This window comes from Argiope bruennichi, chromosome 3 (genome assembly GCF_947563725.1).
Source record: "Argiope bruennichi chromosome 3, qqArgBrue1.1, whole genome shotgun sequence".
NCBI classification, from domain to species: domain Eukaryota; kingdom Metazoa; phylum Arthropoda; class Arachnida; order Araneae; family Araneidae; genus Argiope; species Argiope bruennichi.
In genome coordinates this window covers 63,327-85,910 of record NC_079153.1, presented here as the reverse complement: position 1 = coordinate 85,910, position 22,584 = coordinate 63,327, and the positions used below count along the sequence as shown (strand labels likewise).

The 22,584-nt window shown below is 24.2% G+C and overlaps 1 long non-coding RNA gene across 5 annotated transcripts in view; it reads left to right on the top strand.

The window, feature by feature from the left end:
- Positions 1-22,584, top strand: part of LOC129964133 (uncharacterized) — a 41,997-nt gene that overhangs the window by 5,022 nt on the left and 14,391 nt on the right. For all 5 annotated transcript variants that reach the window (XR_008784073.1, XR_008784076.1, XR_008784072.1 and 2 more), the window contains 2 exons: positions 12,285-12,413; positions 15,617-15,710. This is a non-coding gene — a long non-coding RNA (uncharacterized LOC129964133). The remainder of the gene's footprint in view (positions 1-12,284; positions 12,414-15,616; positions 15,711-22,584) is intronic.

Genomic DNA, 22,584 nt, shown 5'->3' with positions numbered 1-22,584 from the left:
CTTGATAAATACTAAATGCTATACAATTTTCTTGTTATTAAATTTAACTGACTATAATTGTTTAAACTATTAATAAGCTATTAAATAAATAAGCAATTACCTAATTTCATTTTTTAAAAGATGATAATTATTCTTTAATAGAATACTCATTAATTAAAAAAGTATGGTATTTCTCTCATTTATACACTGATATGCCCAATAAATAAATTAGCACAAAATATAATGAGATAGCATTTCTGTTCCTTACTTTCTTGTTAAAAGAAATTTATTTATTACTATAGCATTTATGCTTTCATATATTATTTTATATATTCTGATTTAATTATTTATTGTTTACATTTGATTATTCTTTTTTTATATAACCTACTGAAAATGGCAACTCTTCAAAAGAATAAATTGAAGAAGAAAACTGAACGTTTTCTTAATTCTTATTTAAAAAGAAACAACTATGTCTTTAATTAAAATTTGATTTATTTTAGTCAGTATATAAATCAAGTAATTAAGTTAAGATAAATAAATCTGGTGTGCTTAATATGCAACTGAGTTAAAACTGAGTCTGCTTTTCTGTTCATTAGTGATGGCCTAGGCTGCAAGGGAGACTTAATAGTGTGAAGTTTGTTCTCCATTTCTGGGTGCCACTACATCTGCCATTAGGAATAAAGAAGCATTTTAGTGTGCTTCTTTAAATCAATGGAGTAGTCGTTTTTGTTAGAACATTTGAAATCTTCTCATTTCTATCAATTCCATCATGAAATGGTAAACAACAGAATGTAACATTAAAACCCTGGAGGAATTTATTGAAAAGATCTAAAGCCCTTAAAAACACAGGATGATTATGAGTATGAGGGTTAAGCGTGCGATTCTGAGTACTTAAGAATATATGCACCAATATTTTTTTTTAATCTGTCGAAAAGTATGAAATTGTATAAGATTCAAGCAAACTGTTGAGTATTCACTTTTATATAGAGAGATAATATGAAAAGAAGTATGGCATTTCAAAATTATTTTAGAACCTTATGTTATTATAAAATTCATTATAAAAGAATTTTATTTTAAAAAAACATTAAAAAAGTATTTATGAGGAATTATTATTTTATTGTACCATTTTGTTCATATAGTATTAGTGAGTTATTTAATTATTAAATGGGCAATTTAAGATGAATGATTAAATAAAACTGTTATCTTTATTTTTGTTCTTCAGTCTGTAATATATTCCAAATAGTGTACATATTTGGAATCCTCCTCCTTGAATGATTCAATGTACATATTTGGAGGCATGGAAAGCACTTTCTTCTTGGGGAATTTTTTTTTAATTTATTGCAGACCAAGTGTTCTGTTTCCAGAATTAACAGAAATATTTTTTTTAAATCTCAGATTCTTAAAAGAAATTCCTTTTATCTGAATTTCTTAAAATTTTTCTTTAGAAGAAAGTTATGTCTATTGATCATAACATTTTTTAATAGCTAAGCAATAAAAAAATTTTATCCTGTAGTTCCAAGACATGAGCTTTTGGGATATTGATTTCCTCTTTAGAATACTGTAAGATATTATATAATTTTCAGGATTTTATTTAGATTTTTAATTTACTTTCATAGATCATTATGATAAATAGATTTGCCTGAATTCAAGATCCAATTTAATGTCACTACTGCCAAATTAAAAAATCTTATTAGATGTTCTTGTTATTTGAAACAAAATTTAGGATTGTGGAATTCAGTTTATGTTTCAATGAAAAATAAATATCTTAAGTGCTGGAATTCAGATAATTTTAATTCCATTGCTGCTTCTTACTTGTGTGAAGCTCAATTTTCAGTAGTTGAATAAAATCAAAGAATAGTGTGAAAAGCTATATGATAAAGGAAAAGAGGACAGGTAGACTCAAATAATAAAATCTATGATTTAAGTAAATCATAGATTTTTTTGGCTCTCAACAGGGTCATTAATTATTTATATTTATTTAATTTTTCAAAAAGTATCAATTATCTTCTAAAAATTATTACTTTTTTTTTTTTTTTTTTTTTTTTTTTTTGCAGAAAGTTAGAACTATTCTATAAATATTAAAGGTATTTTATTCAATTAAAATTATGAAATATTGACTTTTTATGATACAGACTAGTGTTATTGCTTTGTATGTTGCTCTTTTATTGTTGGTTTTTGTTTCATCAATAAGGATAATGAATTACTATTTTAACCCTTGATACTGTGTATTTTCTTGTTAAGTACATATAATTTTTTTTATATATATAGTTAGAATAAACAGCATCATTTATTAGCTTCTGAACTAGTAAAAGTTCTAAAAATCCTATTTTCTGGATTGATCTATATTCTTTGTGTGGATGTATATTTATATTGTCCATTGGTAACCTAGGGATTAAGAATGTGAAAGAGATTCTTAAGAAAATTTAATAATTTAATTGTTCCAAAAATAGTAATTTCTTTTTATGTCAGTTTTAAAAGAGAAAATTACTGTTAATATTCAATTGGGCAATTTGTTTGATTGCATTAAAAATCCTGAGTACAATTTTATTTTGTGAATCATTTATGAATTCTATCATGGCAATTTAATAATATCTAAATTACATAAGGCTGATATAAAATATATTAAATTAATTTCTTAAGTGTACATTAAAAATATTGCAGGACTATGAAAGAAATTAAATATAATATTAAGGTCACAAAAAATAATATTTGCAATAATTTTGCAGTTATAATGCTGAAAAGTATTATTCCATTTGCATAATTTTTCTAACCAAAAAATTACTGCTAATGTGAAGGCTGCAAAAGGAAATTAAACTTAAATGTTAATATTTTTATATTATTTAAAAAAAATTATATTCTTACTTTCTTTTGGCTGAAGTAATTGTAACAGATAATTACATTGAAATTCTGATTTAAATCTGCACCATAGTTAATAAAATTAAAATATATATGTGTGTTTTCAGGGAGGGAGGTCGGAATTGATGAAATAATAATAACAAAATTCTAAAACTGCTTAATGCAATAATTGTAGTTATTTCAGTTATTGAACTGATATTTGAAAAAAAAGTTTTATTTCAAATGAAAAAAAGAATTAATTCCTGTTGCATGCTATTTCAAAAAGGGGATGGAGGCATGATAGTTAATTAGATCAAATATAACAATTGATATGTCTTTTTCCTGGAAAGAAATATTTATTTTTTAGTTTTCTGGTAAAAATGCTTAATATTTATTAATTTTAATGATATAAAATGAATAATATGTTCATTTCCTTGAGTTATCTATAAAACATACTAATTAATAATTCAGTGAAAAATTATTAAAGCAGTGGAGCAAAATCCAAAAACAGTCATTATCTTCTGTTGTATGGAAATGTATTCAAACTTTAAAAACTGAATAATATATATGTGTGTGTATATGTAATAATTTCAGTTTGTCCACATTCTAAAAATAATTATTTTCTGATCATTTGAACCTGAGCTTCACTTTATCTTTAACATCTAAGCTGCAAAAGCTTTTATTTTCTCTTGATGACTCTTAACATCTACTGAAACCAAAAATTCTTTCTTATCAAAATTCTATTTTAATTATATATAAGTTGAAAATATTTCTCATTCACATTTCCTTCCTCTTTGGATTATACATTTTGCTGCTCATTGTGCTTTCAAAAAAATCATAGTGATGAATAAAAATTGAATTTTTTGCACATCATATGCATATCACAAATTAAAGGCTAAAACCTGTTCAGAAAATCATTATAAATTGTATTTAAAAATACAACATTGTAAATTTAAAGAAACAGTTAAATTTTGATCACCTGTGTGGCCCATGATCAATCCAATTATCATCATCATATCCAATAATAGTTCCTGCATAGATTTTGTGATGCTGTTCATTTTTTATTGCTCTTTTATATTCAGTAACTTTTTTTCAAATAACAAACTTGTTTTAACTATTACCATTGAATTTCTTTGGTTTTTATCTTGAAATGTTCAAAAATGACTGGCATCAAAATGCTTATGTAGTCTTGTGCTAATTTTTTATATATAAAACAACTTGATAGTTCTCTATAATGTTTTCTTGCTAAATCTCTTTTATTTGGCATTTTTGTAAATTGGTTTTATTTTGAGTTCAAATGTTTTTATATTCTTTTTGTTTTTCATTGCTTTATTTTACTTAAAATGTTTTGTCTCTGAGAAACTGATAGCATGTCTTTTGCATTTTCATGGTTTGTAGAAATGAAATTGATATAATATTTGATATTAATCTGAAAGTTGCAATGGTATCTTGCTCTACAAAATGAATATATTTTTTTCTTTGTTTGTTTTCTTGTTAAGCAGATCTACCCTGGGTTTACTATACCCTGATTAAGTCATTAATTCATTAAAACAGTAATTTATACTACTTATTTATTTGTGTGACATTCATGCTTATTCATCAGTTATAAAGCATTCTAAAATTTTATACTTTAGAAATAAACGGTCATTCAAAATTTTAGTTTTAATACATTTTGTGAAAGCATACATCTTTATGAACTTAGTAGCCAATAAAGTTCTCTAAATAGATTATTGACTAGCTGCCCAAATTTTTGAATAATAATTTTAACTTTTTCCATGTCATCTTCAGCAGCTACCCTTATTTTGTGTCTTTTTATATTTTCAGTACTATTCCTTTGCAATTTAAATCCTGTTATCTATCTGTTGCCTTTGCACTCTATGAAAACTTTTGAAAATTTCCATGTCACTTATTTTATAATAATGCTAATTCATTTTGTCCACTGCTCCACATTTAATCTGAAAATTAAATGTTTCAGCTTCAATATTGTTGTTGTTATTTTGTTGACCATTATTATTTGTTGTTATAATATTATCATTATTACTTGTTGGCCAAAATTATTTTTTAACCACAAAGGCCAGTAAGCTTTCATTCTTGCTGATATTTGGCTCCATTAACACTGATACTTCTTTTTATTCAGAATTCTGGGAACTTCATTATTTAAGTTCTCCTGAAGTTCTGATTTATTTTAGCAACAAGCACTTTATTATGCCTTCATAAATTTATTATATTTTTTTATTATCTTCTTACAGTTATTATATTTTGCAAATAAAAAATTATATTCCAATAACAAGTTATTTTTAAATGTTTGTGATATAATTTATATTGCATTCTGATATCATAATGATGATAACTTTACCCTTACATTTGCCATTATGATAACATAACCTATACTATTAAATTAAGAATATGGATTTCTTAATTATTGGTAATGTTAATTCTGTAACTGTTGATAATGTTAAGAGTTACTGCATGCATTGTTATGTTCTTATAATTTCTAACCTGTATATTTTCATTCTTGCATGAAAATTTTAAAAATATTTTTCCAAATGGTCCTGAATTGCTGAGAACAATTTTTTCTTCAGACACAATTGATGTGGTGCATTTGCCCTTCAAAATCTTTAATTAAATTTTTCTTTAGTATATGAACTGTGCAGTATCACAATTATTGTGAAACTTCTTAAAAATATTTTTCAAACTAAATGTCTCTTACAAGTAAATGCCTGTTGCTATAGCAACATATTGCAAATAAGGCTTGAATGCAATGGCAAAATCGATCTCCCATTTTCTTTCTTGATACTTTATTCAGAAATTTGGAACTTAGGATTACTTACTAGCCTAAATTTAATATTTCAGTATTTTTCCTCTTCTGAGAAATTTTCATTTCCAGAAATACAATTCTGTTTTGCACCTATTTCACATATTAAGAAAATCATTTAAGTTGCTGAAAAATTTTTAACTCATGTAAAACAATAACATTAATTATGAATTTTTCAATTCTTTAAATTTAAAAAATTTTATCTAAATCTATATCTAGCATTTATCTTCTATCTGAAGACATTTATGTATTTATCACCTCAACTGTAATATGAAGATCACAAAGTTAGATTTATTGTTAAATTTAAAAGTGATATAAAATTTTATTTTTAAAATATTCATTTGTACTGCAATATTTATGTTATTGTGTCACAATTCTTACTTCTCTTTTTCTGCCCAAAATTAATAACTACTTTAAAAAAAAAAATCTCATCCTTGTTTCTGCAAAATTTGCTTTTTAAACTTTTTTATATGAATAGTTGAATTTAGAACATACCATACAGAAATGATTAATAATGTTGTCATTAAACATAATATGTGTGTAATATCAACACATTCATGATAAATTTCATTGGAATAACTAGGACATTAACTTATTTGCTGTTGGTCCTGTAAAATAGGTTTGAGTTCTTTTACTATCATTAGTTGAAACCTGAAATCTTGAAATAACTGACCCAAAAACATGTATTTTCCTTTGATTGTTGTATTAAATACATTAATTTTGAATGCAAAATTTTGTACTTTTAATCTAAAAGTTACATGAACATACTATTACTAGAAACTGTAACATATGAATTTTGTAAAAAGGGTATACATACAAAATAAAGATTTCTAACTAACCTACACATAACTTTTGAACAAAAAAAAAATTGCTTTTGCCACCATTTCTAAATATGTGATTTTTATTAAACTTATATCAATCCATGTACTCAAAGGATTTAGAACATTGTAAAAGTTGATGGAAAAGATATGGGTTTTTTTTTTAGGTTTTACTCTGATCTTGATTAGATCAACCTCCACACCCAAACATGAAATATTTTTATTAGGCCTGAGTATATATTAAAATGACTTTTTTACTTTGGGCTTATGCTCATTAGAAGAATTTGCCAACTGACGAAGGAGCATTATTGTAATTGAAGTCAAATCTGGCATGATGCCCATTTTAAAATGCATTACACATCTTCTGTTCCTTCTGTAGAAGGTAGTTTTTAAATTTAAGCTCCAGTGAAAATTGTATTAGAGATTGTTTTATTTCAAATTAAAATTTTCTTATCACAAATTTGTGATTTATGTTAATACTCGCATCTTTATTTAGTTTGTTGCAATACCATGAAAATGAAATAATTGTAAAGTTATAATTTTTATTATAATTTTGTGATGAATTCTTCAGATGGTTTTTGAATCTTGCAACATCTCTTTCATCATGTCTGATGAAATTCCTTTGGTTTATTTCCATTTTCAACATATAAATGGTATTAATCTGAAGTAAAATAAATTTTAATTTTCAATCAAGGCAATAATTCTAGCTACTCAATTTATGCATACTGATTCTTTTCAATTTCACAAATTTTATCTGTATCTTCATAATATCCCTGAAAGTGATGCTTGTAAAATTTATCCTTCTAATTTTTTGTTGATAACATCCATAATTTTTATCTCTTTATTAAGAAGTCTTTAAATATAGTAAGTCTTTCAGAATTCACAGGAATGTTATTTAGAATTAGTCTTTATCATTCAAAATTTTGACATCTTTCTTTATTTTTAGCTTTGGTCAGAAAAATATTATTGCCAGTGACATCTAATTACAATAAAATATACATAATGTCTACATTACTTCTGTAGCTACTTTTTATTGAAATACTTAAATTGTTATTATTATTATTTTGCAATGCAACAAAACACAACGTTTTTAAGAATTGCTCATTCAGTCAAAATAGCATTGTTTAATTCTCTTAATATTTAATAAAACTTTAAATGTCTTTAAAACTTGAATTATCCAAACAGTTGTTACAGACTTCTCGATAATATGCCATCTTTATTTGTTATTTAAAAAGAGACACAGAGCATTTAACTCTAGTAGTTAATAAATTTTAAAATATTTATCATATAAATGTGGAACAACAGAAACCATAATTTTTTTTAATTAAATATTTTTTTTTAGTATTTTATTGTCAATTATATCAACACCTCTTCTAGACATTAAAGAAATTTAAAAAATTAAAAAAACTGTTTATGTTCTGTTTTTTTACATATGAATTCTGTATTGCTGCATACTGGTATTTTAAATTTAAAACTTGTTCTCTCATAGAAAATTGCTTTATATATGTATAAATATATAAGGATGGTGAAACTGTTGATTATATGAGACTTTAATATATAGAGTTATCAATTTAAAACATTGTAATTTTATTCTTCATGAAAAAGCCTTTTTCAACTTTACAATTTCTGTGAGACACATATTGTGATAGTTTTAGAAAATTTCTTTGATTTAAAAAAAAAAAATTGTTTTACCCTCTTAATATTTACTTATTAGCATAGGTAATGTCCGAATGAATACAAGATGCTTAAATTTAGATATAAAATTATATTTAATATTAGTAAAAAAAATTTCTAAATTTTATTGCAAATTATGATTTTACTAATATAGAACAATTTACTATAAGTATTTAAATATTTAATTTATAATGTGTAATGTTGGCTCAGGTCTTTGAACTACATGAAGATGAAGGTTATTAATTGAAAGTAAGATCTTGCAGTTTTATTTCTGTCGTGGAGCTAAAATATTGATTTTATTTTATTAATGTTTCTGCCAATATCTTAAATTAACCTAAAGGATCCATAGACTGTGATAGTAATTCAGATTCTTTATCAGTAATGTTCTGCTATATTCTTGAATTTTTGAAAGGTTGAAAAAGAAATTTTAGTCAGTCATAATATCTAAATCTGTAACAACTTATAGATGAAATGAGAGAATTAATATTAAGAGTGATATTTCAAAAAATAGATACTTTTTTATTTATTTTTTTAAATTTTAGTACTTTTGAAAAAACATTTGTCTAAAGACAACATTTTAAATTTTCAGTTAAATTATATAAACAACTTTGAAAAAGGTCCTAGAATGACTTATTTTATATTTGGTTGAAATGAGTGAAGCGTTGATATTATTATTTTTGTGTTTTGTCGTACTGTTTTTAAATACCTAAATGACTTAAGTTAGCAATCGTCTGTGTTTATATTTAAGGATTTTTATTTTTTTTAATGGCAGCCAATTAGTTAGATTACCATCTAAGAGATTCAGATTTGTTTTATTTTAAATTCAACATTAAGTCACAAATTTCTACTTAAAAGATCTTGATTGATATTATACTCTGTTGTGCAGTTAGTGTTTCCTTTTAACTCAATATAGTTTGATTGAATGTTGTATTTTATATATTATCCTTATTTTAAACTTCTTAGTTTTCTTAAATTTTACTTCCATCCCTATCTTCCTCTACGTGAACACACATATTATATTTTCTTTCTGAATGTATTCAGTATATCTTCATCATTGAAAGTCTTCTAATTTTGTATGAGTCTATATTTCTGTATTGTTTCTGATTTTTCATTCACTTTTTAATTATTTGAAAACATAACTATGGTAATAGTACTTTATTTTGAACTGTTCGACATATCAAGTTTTTAATGAGCATTGTATCACAGAGGAATCTGTTTTTTAGCCTTCTCAATTTCTTGCTAATAAGTGAATCGACTTTAATAAGGTTAATTAAATGTAAAAATTGTGAGAAACTACAATAATGAAAGTTGAATGTTTAATTTAGAATTAATGATATTGTATACACATTTCTGAAAACAATTTCCTGACAATAAACAATACCAAAGTATTTTTCAATTAAAAATTTTTTTTTTCAACCAGCTTTCAAATTGGTCAATTCCTACACTCCTCATAATTCTAGCATTTTATAAATAAAAAAAAAAGAATTGCATACAAAGTTCTCAAACATCTTTTTGTGAAAGCATTTAATTAAATGCTTCAGCTAATTGTCTTTTGAAACCTAATGTATTGCAGTTACTTTTTATTCCGCTTTTCAAGTATAAAAGAGAAAGTTTTTTTTTTTTTGCATTTAATTTCTTTTCTAACAGTTTCTCGATCATTTATTTCATTGTGTGTATTTTTTAAAATATTTTCGAACTGACAAAAGCTCCAGTTTGATTCGATTTAAAGACAGTGCTATCTACTTCAGTACATTGTAAAAAAGCGCTATAGTATATAGAATCAATAATCTTATAAAGTTTTAAAAAATTAAATATTTTCTAAAAAATTAGTACTTTTGACTGTGTGTTTTTATTACATGTTAGCTTATATGTGAATATACAAATTTTGGACTTTTGATATGTGAATGAACTTTTAATATTTTCCTTTGAGTAACACAAGGGACATTTTATTTGAACAAAGAAGATTTAAATAATATATTTTTAGTGTAATAATTAGTTGAATGGTTACAGAAACTTTTAAAATTATGTTTTAAAAGGATTTTAATTTTTAGAAGGTATTTAGAAGTTACTTTCTATTCTTCCTTCTGTCAGGCCTTTCAAAGATATTGACATTTTCTTTTACATCTGACGATATTTTAATGCAAAGTGTGAAACAATTTATTGTCTTGTTTTACATTCATATATTGCTACAAAGTTATTTTTAGTCACATATTTTATTTATTAATTCTTAATAATGCTATAAATGATTGGTATTTCCTAAAATGTTTGTATGTTTATAACTCAGCTTCCAGATATTGTTGTCGGAAAATTTTTGATACCAGTTTATTCCAAATTTTTTTATTGATGAAATCTTGCCTCTGAGATTAGAAAATCTTTTTTTTTTTTTTCCTTGAGAGCCATTTCTGCTAAAGATTCATTGTAGTAAATGGAACATGATGCACCTTAAATCTGTCATTGTGAGTCAGATGTCCTCATATTAAGAGGTTCAGCATCAAATATCTTTTTCATCATCTAAACATTTCGAGATCTTGTAAAACAATAATCTTCATATTACTTCAAAAATGGGATGTTCCTCTAAATTAAATTTGTCAAAATTTTAGAAGAATAGTTTTTCAAAATTTTATATTTTAATTTTTAGAACTGGTGGACTAATTTAGATTAATGAGAAATACCAAAATGAAATGGATATTATTTTTTTTCCTAAAAGAAAGGTTTTAAAAAAATGTTAATAATTAATTATTTTGTCTTGTATTTGTAAAACGTATTTTTTTAAACCTATGTATTTTATTTTTATAAAGCAATTATTTTATGAACAATGTGAATAGTTTCAATAATTTGAGGGGTCGGGGGGTCCTTAAGAGCAGATAATTGGCAGTGTTCTTCAAATATGAAACTTTTTTATCTTTAATTTTGCTCTAATGATTTTTTCATTTATAAAATTTTTAACAATATTTAAAGTAGTGATAATATTAAATGGAAGTGTGATTTTTTTTATAAATAGTATAAAAAGTTGAATGAAGTGAAACTTTTAGATTAGTTAACAGTTTTTATGTACTAAATTTCTCTCAATGTTATGCTGACTGTTTTATTTAGAATTATACTAACTTCGAAAATATTACAGTGGAGTGGACTATTCTGTGAAAGTGATACTATATTATTTATTTGGTTCTACTCTGAATAATCATGAAAACAATTGTTTACTGATTACCTACTGGAAGAATCAGTCATTATGTCATTACTGCTTCTGATGCTTCTAAAGATCTTCTGCTATTTAAAGATCTTCTGTTTAGAAGATATTCCTCATCCTCTGCTTATTTAAATGACCTTGTTCTTTACTGTTGCATCAAGTATATCTTGGTTGGAGAAATGTTAATTGCAATTAATTTATTTTGTTTAATTAAAATAGAAGTGAAGTGTTTCTGTGAGGCATTGTGGAATATATGAATTTCTGTAAAAATAAATTAAGATATTTCTTGTTTTTTTTAATTGTGCTTCTTACATATCTGTCTTATTTTTCTGTGTTTATATAATCTTAGAAATAAATATTTTAGAAAGGCAAACCAAAGTTAGAATAGTGAGAGCTAATAAATATTGATCGAAATTTATTCAAACGTAATGTTGATTATATATCCTCAAAGAATATTATTATTCATTTATATCCTCTACTCTTAGGATATTTCTATTGCTATTTCTGTTTATTGCTTTTTTTTTTTTTTTTTACATAACACTTACCATAGCCTTTGCTCTTGTTGATTTTTGAGGCTTATTGCTTGTATAAACCTCTAAAAACTTATTCTTATGATGTTTAACTAACTTTTCAAAAGTGGGTATTTAAGGCAATGTGCCCTATAGTATGCAGTGAAACATAATTGCATCTCTTTTGTTTTTTAAATTTATTGTTCAATAGTTGGAAAAGCAATAAGATAATTTACTTGTTTCACATTTTTTCAAAAGTGAAAGAAAAGAATGTAGTAATTTTTAGGTAATAACAAATTTTTTTATTATTACTTTTAGAATTAGAATTTTTTTTCTTTCCTGTATTAACATGAATTTATATAATTGCCACTAAAGAAGTGAAAATAATCCCACATTCTTTTAAATATTTGTATTGATAAATTTTTAATGCTAGTTATTAATGCATATATTTTATTAATATTTTCCAGTGTCTTTGATCACAGTGATGCATATGCATCAAAAGTCTATCAGCTCTCAGCTGGTCCGATTTTTGGTATCCATTTAGTTAGTCATTTTGTTGGATTTATTATAAGAAAAGGAACTGTTTGAAAACACAGGTAAGAACAAATAGACTTAGTTGCCTGATTTTGAGTTTATTTATATTGGAATGTCTAAATCTTGAATTATTTTTACTATAGATTTTTTATAGATAGAATTAAGAAAGTATGAATGCATTTATGTATGTGTGCAATATTATAGAAATGTATGACTGATATTGTGTAACTGATGTTATTAAAATTCTAAAACAAAGGTTGAAATTGCATTTAGCTAAAAAATTTTAAAATTGTTGAATTTGATTTACAATTCTCTGACCTGTTGTCATTTATGTTATTCTTATATCCTTCATTAGTGCACATCAATATTTATCATAACATGAAATAATGGAATAGTTGTCTTTCTTATTTAATTACAGCACAGTTTTCTTTTAGATGAATTGTTTTTTAATATGCATTTTAAATGTAATGTAAAAAGGATAAATTTATAAACAAGTGAATAAAAAATAATTTGTTTAACATACTCTGAAGGAAAACAATTTTTAAACTTCATTGTTGTATTCTTTAGCATTCAAGTATATATTAAGAAATTAAACTTGAACGATATACAATTTATTTATTTTATTTTGCTAATGATCATTTGATTTCAAATTATAAAGAAATTAATTAAAAAGATTTTTTATCTGGATTAGTTTTTTTTTTTTCAGATCAATATTTTTAATGGATATACTTTTATTCATCATATGGGATGATAATAGTACTTACAAAAGAACCAATATTTTTTTAATGATAAATTAATGAATTGCAAGGTACAAAATGGTATAAAAATTTTAATTTCAAGAAACAGGTGTTAATCTCTGATATATAATTACTTACAGACTGATGATTAATTTTTTTTATTATTATTATTTTACTCAATTTTTAATTTATATAATCAAGATTAAAACCCTCACTTTTTTTTTTTATTTATTTATAATAATTTTCAGTCATATAGTTATATTCGTGTATATGCGATAGATATTAAAATTGATGCAGCTATACCCAATCAGTACCAATTATCAAATACATCAACATGACTACCACATAGGCTTAACCATCCAAGCGATAAGAATTTTAAAAAATAAATTTTTTTCAATATACATTTTCTCAGTAACTAATTTCTTAATAGCCACCTTCAGTAACTATTGGTTAACTGACTGAAATAAATATCAATAAAATATTTTATGCATAGTTTGGTATTAGAAAATGTATAAGGATGTGTCACAAATTATTTGGAGACTTCCACTATGCATTTTGATCTGACAAGTATTTTTATTTAGTGAGTTGTTTATCAAACTATATGTTTTTGAAATTTTATTTTTATTCCATTATGTTATTTAACAAAATAATATTATTATAGAGTTGTACTTATATTGAGAATATTAATCTTAATTAGTTAATTTTTCTGTAAAATTTATTTTACTTATTTCTGAATGAATCATTTAATGTCCTTTCAATTGTGTTTGTAATCATTTTATATTAAAAACATCATTTTTTTTCCATCATTCTATTTTGAAAATATTGAAATGTCAGTTACACTTCCTCTTTAAATAAAGATTCTGTATTTGTAATTTTTTATTGAATGAAATATTTTGTAGAAGAAGATTAGAGAGTTCTCATTGATTTCTTAAATTATTCTATAGATCTTTGTCCATGATAAATTTAATTTTTATGAATTGTTAAAATATAGAGATTTATTTACATATCAGTTTTTATTATTATTTACTTGTCAACATTTCTTCTGATTATGAAAATCTTTATGCATATAACCGTAGCTAACGTGATTTTATGTTAATTTTGCATTTAGAATTACTAAGAGTTGCATGCTTTCTTATATTCAAATTTTGATAAACTTATATTTTATTTTTAGCATATAATAATATTTTTACTAGTAAGTATAAAATTAATTTATGTTACTTTTAAGAATACAAAATGTATCAAAAGCACAACTTATATAAAATTACTAATTGAGGAAGATGAATGTTTACTTTGTATAAATTGTCTCAATTTTGTTATATGAAATAAGAAATTATTGAATTAAGTATTAATTGCAGTTATATGTTGGATGATCATAATTGCAATTTTTAAATATTTTTAATGCATTCACAAAATTTATATATTAATTTAACTAATCTATATAATATAATATGTAAATAATCAGTTAATACAATGAGAATTTTTAGGATAAAATAATCAAATCATGTAAGAACAACTTATAAGGATGTTAATATTCATTTATTTTATGACTAATTTTGCATTCCTAAACAAAATAAAAAGGTTAATCTTCTTCAATCTTATACGTTTTTATAACAAATTACAGCTATTTTTTTATTGATTGATTTAATTTAATTTTCTTTCATTGTCAATAGGCTGCTTTGAATATACATTGAGCAAGGTGCAAACTTTCCCATGTAGCTTTTCTTTCCTCTTGTGTTCATGTCTTCTACCTTAAATTGGCTTCTCAATAGGAATATAACCTTGGGCATTAACGTGTCTGTACTAAAATTACAGATGATGAGTACATCCACTTCTTCAGTTAAAAAAATATATTTGAAGCATAATAATGTTTTTAAGAATTAAATCTGACATGTTTTACAGTACTTGCATTATTTTATCATTCGATAGAAAGTACTTAATCTAAATTAACAATTTAATGAAAAAGAAAATTTGATATTTATAAATGTTTTTTTCCTTTTGAAGCAATGAATATAAGTTGTTATAAAAGGCACAACTAATAGAAAGAATAATTTAGAATTTATCAAAGTCCATCAAATAATTCATATAAACAAATGTTGCATGACACATATAATTAGAATTCAATCCAAAAAGTTGAAAAGACACTGAAGACTCTTTTAATTGAAATGGCTCTTACATTGAAAAAGCTAGCATCTATCAACTATGAAATCACTGATTACTTTTTCAAAGCTTAAATGTTCAGTTGAATTAAGTTTTAAAAAAAGGGTCTTAAAAAATGTGTCTGAGAAATAATAATCTTATTGACAGTATTTGTAAATACTATTTGATGAAACAATGAAGTAAGTTTGAACTTCGTTTCTATACTGGTTTCTTAAGGAAACTGATTTAAGAACGAAATTAGAATCTTGCTTGAATTTAAATTTATTAGAATTTCCAAAAAGTCACTTTCAGTTCTATTAAGGTAATATGTATATTTCTTGATTTTTGTCATGTCTTATTTCTTTTATTAATATTTTGTTCTTTCTTAATAGATTTGCTTTTACAATGAGGATAATAACTGTGTTGAATCTAAATGTTGTTTCCCTTTGTATGGATTTTCTGCATAAAGTAAAACTACTCTTAAAGGTAATTTATTTAATTAAAAATAGAAAATATTAATTGTTTGTAATATGAACTAGTATTATCTTTTTTTATATATAATTCTTTTATAATTCATTTTTTGCCCCTTGAATAATATTTTAACTCTGATAGTTAACTCTCTTACTTCTGATTTCCCAATGTGACTGATTTCAGACAGCTGAAATTGTTTTATTTATCTTTAGTAATTACAACATAAAAACATTATATAATTGTTCTGAGCTAATGAAAGTTCTATAAATGCTATTCATGGGTTGATCTGTATTCTTTCAATGTGTGCATTTCTGTATTATTCATAGGTTATAGTGATTTAATTATTCAGAAAATAGTAATTTTTCTTATAATGTTACTTTTGAAAGAGAACATAGCTATCACCATCTCCATTGATAATATTCAATTTGAATTTGTTTGATTGCTTTAAAAATGTTTAATACTATTTCTTTTTGTGATTATTTTATGCAATACTATTATTACTTATTAATTATAGCTAAATTTCATATTGGTATAAATTGATAACCAGGACAAGCATTGTGGAAGACATAAGAGTAATAAAGCAGTTTTATAAATGTGCATTAAAATTATCGTTGAGCATGAAAGGCATTAAAAATAATCTTTAATATAAAGATAGTTACAATAATTAACAATATTTTTTTCTTATGGTACCTCAAAGTATTATTCCATTTGCATATATATTCTATTAATTAAAAAAAAGCTTTAAAGTATTATTCTACTTATTAATGACTTCAAATTAAATATAAATAGTTAAATGATTTAGCTAAATTTTTTATACATATGTTATCTGTAATGAGTTATAAAATAATTAAAATGAATTATTTTCTGAGAGTTAAAATTAATTATTGTTTAATTAATTATAACACATGTGTTACATTCAAATTGTGATTCAATACTGTACCATAGATTAATACATTAAAGATGCATACTTGAGGAGGGGGGGAATAAGGGTTAAAATTCCATGAAATATTAAAATTTTTTGTTATTGTGAAATGATGAAATCGCTTATTACTATTAAACCATGCAATCATTGAATTGATTTTTTTTAAAAGTCAAAAATGGATTGTGTTGAAGTTGAAATATAATTCCTATCACATACTAATACATATTTATAAAAAATCAGCATTCATTGTGAATAAGATTTACATTAAATGTCACAATTGTTTTATACTTCCCTAAAATTGGATATATTTAATCTCTAGGTTTTCATGGCTTAAGTATTGGTATTGTAATGATGTTCAGTGTTTCAGAAAGTTCAAACTGTACTATTTTCTTGATTTGTCAATAAAACATACTTTTTAATAAAGTAAATAAAAAGTATTAAAGTAGATGAATAAAATCCAAAAATAATACTTGTCTTCTGTGGTAAGGAAATATTTTTAAACTTTTAATTTTATAATTAATTTATAAAACCAAATTGTTACATTAAAAAAGGCAAACATAGTTATCCTTCGTATATTGCAGTCTCCTCCTATCATTATCATCATATCCAGGAGCAATTCTTTCATAAATATAGTAATGCTTATCTTTATCTTTAATACTATTTAATTATCAGTAGTTTCTTTCAAACAGCAAACTTGTTTTAAATGTTACCAGTGAGTTGAACTAGTTGAAATTTTCAGAAACGATTGACCCAAAACATTTATCTAGTCTTGAGCTATTATTATACATATGGAACAATTATGTAGTTCTCTATAAGAATTATTTACCAAGTCTCTTTTATTTTGGTATTTTTCTAAGTTTTTTTTATTTAATTAGGTTAGGATTTTGATTATTTGTATGAAATGTTTTGTCTTTGAGAAACTGTTTTTTGCATCATCATATTTTAAGAAATTACTTTTCTTGCATTTGATATTATTTTAAAAGTCTTTTTGTTGTTGTTGTTGTTGTTGTTGTCTTGTTTTAGCAATTTTTATTTTTGGAAACTCTTCATATGACTAGCTGAATTTAGAAAATAGCATGTAGAAATGATTAGATGGCACATTTATTTGCTTTTGTTTAAAAAATTTCATTCATTATTTTATCCATAATTATTATTTTCACACTTCCTTTACTGACAGTGAACTGAAAGTTAATTGCTTGTATGAAACAACTTATGAGTTCTTTTAGTATCTGTAGTGGAAACCTAAAATTTTGTAATTTGTGACACCAAAATGTACATCAGTTTTTGTTTGTAGTATTAAATTTGTTAAATAATTGTAATATTCTAAAATTTGATGTTGGGTATTTTTTTAAATTGCTTTTTTAAAATTCTCAACAGTAATGATATCTAACATTATTAATTTTGAAAATAAAATGTTGTATTTTTTCTCTAATAGATGAAATCTAAAAGTTACATGTTTATACTGTTACTTGAAAAATGACATATGAATTTGAGGAAAATGCCATACCTAACACAGTATCAAAAAAAAAAAATTAAACTGCATAGCTTATGAAACTGAAGGGTTTAGATTGCTGTAAAAGTTGATGGATAAAGATATGAACATTCTGCATTTTTCATTACCCTATAACTATATTTACCGTCTTTTCCCCTCCAAAAAGAAAGTACTATCCTCATTTTTTGAATATATTATTGTATTTCTTTAATATTAGTAATTTGCTAGTAAATGGACAGTTATTTCAGACATTTAATATCTTGTTATGATTAGATTGCTCTTTGGAAACTTGACCTCGGTAAAATTGTATTTGATTATGTTTGTCTTTATATTCTTTGTGATTTCTATTGTATCAAATATAATACTTCATTCTTCTAAAATGGCATTTTGATTGCTTTGAAAACTTTTATCTACATTTTTATTTGCCTGTAAAATTCACTAAACATATTTATTTCTACTGCAAGCTGTAATAAATTACAAATTTTAAGGGGACCATGAAAGTCTCATGACCCTACAATGTCACTGTATCTATCTGTCTTCTGATTAGCATGAAAATCAGCATCACTATCATTCCAGAATGGTTTTTTTTTTTTTTTTTCATGAAATATTTATAGTGGACCCAAGTATGTATTGAAGTGAATTCATTTCTTTGGTCTTTCATTCATTAAAGGTATTCTGCAAATGCTGAAAAAACATAACTATGATGTAAGCCAAATCTGGCCTGATGTTCATTTTTAAATGTATTACACATCTCCTACTAACTTTACACATTGTAATTTTTCTTTGTTTTGTTCATTTTCTTTATATTTTTATGCAAAAGCTCCATTGATAATTAATTGCATTAGAGGTTGCATCTGAATTTTCCAATTAAAATGTTCTTATTATTTTTTATTTAAGTTAATGTTTCCAACTTTATAATAGTTTGTTACAACACTTAGCAAATATGATAATTAGTTAGTTATAATTTTTATCTTTATGCAATGGTGGATTGTCAAAAAATTTTTCGATTTGCTTGATGCATTTATTTTATCACCAACATTTGAATTCAAATTGTTTACTTTCTTTTTCAACAGCATAAGTATGGATGACCTTCTTTTGAAATAAAAATAAAATATGTCATAAAACAAAAACAAAAAAAAAATCTTTTTCCATGAGAATTAATTCACTGAGATTCTTTTTAAGTTCAATTTTTTTTTCTGTATCTTCATTATTTCTGAAATTGCTGCATGTAAAATTGGTCTAATTTTCTATTCATGGCATATTATTTATGTTACCCTTAATGCATTATTCGGAATTTGATGCGTTAAATATTGGTTGTTTAATTTTTTGAATGCTTTATTTTTAACTATGTCCAAAGAAAAATTTTTATGGCAATGACATCACTCTATACATTTTCTTCATTTTTCTTGTTGCTTGTATTGAAGTACTTTTTTAAAAAAAAATTTAAAAAATTATACTATAATATGGCACAAAAGGTTTTTAAAAAACATTGTTTCACTTCAAATAAAATTTGTTTTACTCTTCTAATATTTAATAAAACTGTAAATTTCTTTAAAAATGACTTAATCAAACTGCATCATTATATCATTAGTTATATCTGGTAAAAAAAGTAATGGTAGCATTATTTTTTTCAATAAAATTATTTAAATTTTTCAGTGAAGATTTTTTTAAACGTACTGTTTATATATTTATTCTACACTAGGATTCTCTAGCAGCTAATTTGTTTCATATCTATTACCGAAATGAAAATACTTATGACATTGATATTATGCTTATAGAAACTGATTCACAACTTCATTTAACAATAGATGTTGGTTCGGTTCGTAGTGAATATTTTGACTTAGTTCAAATCCATCTATCATTATGATATCGCCAGATGTTAATGATTCCTCATCTTCCCACACCATTTCTTGAAAATTCTTTAAATTTGTGCATATAGCTTTCCAAATCAAGTTTATCATTTGAAAAATTCCCCCTCCATTTTTTTTTAAAGTTCATTTTATCGGATATGTAATAAAAACAACTTCTAGTTCTTCCAATGCACTTATTACTTAGTATGTAAACTTCTGAATAGTCATTTACAATTTTTTTTTAACATATTGTTTTGTAAACCTTTTTTTGTGACTTTCATCTAATTGTCATTTGTTAGCTGAAAGTATGCTTTAATAATTGATACATTTATATTCAGCAGAGCTTCTTGAATAACCCTTTTTTTTTTCCTCTAATGTCATTTTGGAACCTTTAGAAGGCATTTTCCTTTCACTCTTTTCTAATTCATATTCCATTGATTCTATCAGTTTGTATTCCTTATTTTTTGTTCTCTTGTATTGTTTATACATTTTCATTGGAATATCTTATAAAAATTTAGCACTTTTAAATTTGTCTTTCTCTTATCTCCCATATTCATCTTATGAGACTGACCAATCAGAAATTGTAATTTTGATAGTAATTGTATTGTAATTTTGATCATAAATTTTTGCAATTCATATAGCCTTACCTTTAACAAGTTTTGTTCATCTTATTTAGTTTACAGTATTTTAACTAATGTTAGATTGTTTATTAAATTTTATCTTGGAAATGCTTTGAATTGCCTTCTCTTTCTGAATTTATCTAAAGTTCTCCCAAGTTAGTTACCTCCATCTTCCTTCTATTTAATTTGTTTCTCCTTTTTCATTATATTTTTACTAATGTTTTGTTGATAGTTGTTTGTGAGATTACTGCCTTTAATGTGGGTATATATTTTAAAAATTTTAAAATATTTCTATATTTTTTTATTTTTTGTATACATTATGCTAAATTAGTTCTATCCTTTTTATTATTAAAAATTTATATTGTTTACCTTTTAGTATTTGAATAATAAATCCTAACCCATTGTTTTTCATTTTTAACTGAAGTCTGTGGCATAATGACTGGGACTGAAGTTAATTTCTTCAGTCATAACTTTTTTTAAAATGCATATATAGTATTTCAATATAAAGCAGTTGAATGCCTTAACCTAAGAATGTGAAAAAGTGTAAGTTAGAAAGTGTTAATTAATATTTTTTAAATATTTAGCAACGTTCACCTTCTGTTTGCACTGAATATATAAAATTAAAATAAGCTATACATGTATTAATAGTGTTCTTTAATCTTTTTACTTTAGTGAATATTTTTCATTGTTTATGATACCTTCAATTGCTCCAAAATCATGTGTATTGAAATATAATTATAATGAGATAATATTTTAGATGTAACTTTAATTATATGCCATCTGTTTGTGTTTTCATACTGGCAATGTTTACCTTTTTATGGCATTGTGGATTTGTGAAAAGGATAGATGTTATTAATGCACAACTCCCTCAATCCCCTGTTTTATAAAGTTAATCTGTAACTATATTAGTAATTTATATTTATTTCATAGTTATTTAATTTAACATTAATTTAGTATAAGTTACTGAAAATGACAAAGAAAAATTTTAGATAATGTCATTGAAATATCAAATATATGGAACAGATATTGTTAGTTACAAATTTTTTAATGCCAAAAAAAACTTCATTTTAAATTTGTTTACAAAATGCAAATACAGTTGAAATCATTTGAGAATGGGAAAGAGGTGACGGCTGAAACTTGTTTTATTTATACTGTGTTTACTAGTGATTTATTATTTTATGTAGTGCTTCTTGTCAATAATTTGCATTGAATTTGAAGTCATTGTGAGTTTAAATTGAGAGTCTAATTTAAAATATTATGAATGAAAGTGCAAATCAAATAACATTCTAATTTGAAATGACAGTAATAAATGAACTCACTTTTTATAACAGTGAGTTAATATTATATCAAATAGTTTAGCAACTTTATTGTGCAGACATTATTTATAACTTTTCCTCATTGTTTGACATATATCCATTTTTTTTATTAAAATGTAGTTTACATGTGTTTTCTGCATTATCAAGTTGCAATATCTAAATGCATGCTTTCCCCCCCCCTTTTCTATTTCTTAGATGCAAGTCCATAATGAATTTTTTTTCTGACTCTGTAAGCATTGTGGATTTCTTTGAATATTAAATGTTCCTTCCAAAGCTAAAAATTTTGAAACTACTTTTGATATTTATCTGTAGGAAAAATTTTCTAATGTTAATTATTTGAAAGTGCTTGGAGTTAATTACTGAAAAGTTAAAAATTTGAACTTTTTTTGCTGTTATTTTTATTATTGTTTTTCAACGGGCGGGGGGGGGGGGAGTATGATGGTTTTATGTAATTGGGATTTCTCATCACTTGACTCTTTACTGCATCTACCCCAAAATACCAACTTGCCTTTATTTTCAGTAACTTTATTGTTGTTTACTGTCATTGATTTAATAAATTTTTATACAGAATTTTGATCCATAAGATAAAAAAATATAATAATTCCTTTATCAGGTCATTTTTTTCTCTGTCATGCGTATTATCAATTTTTGATGGCTGTAGAGATGTAATCAAAAGAGAAATGTTTTTA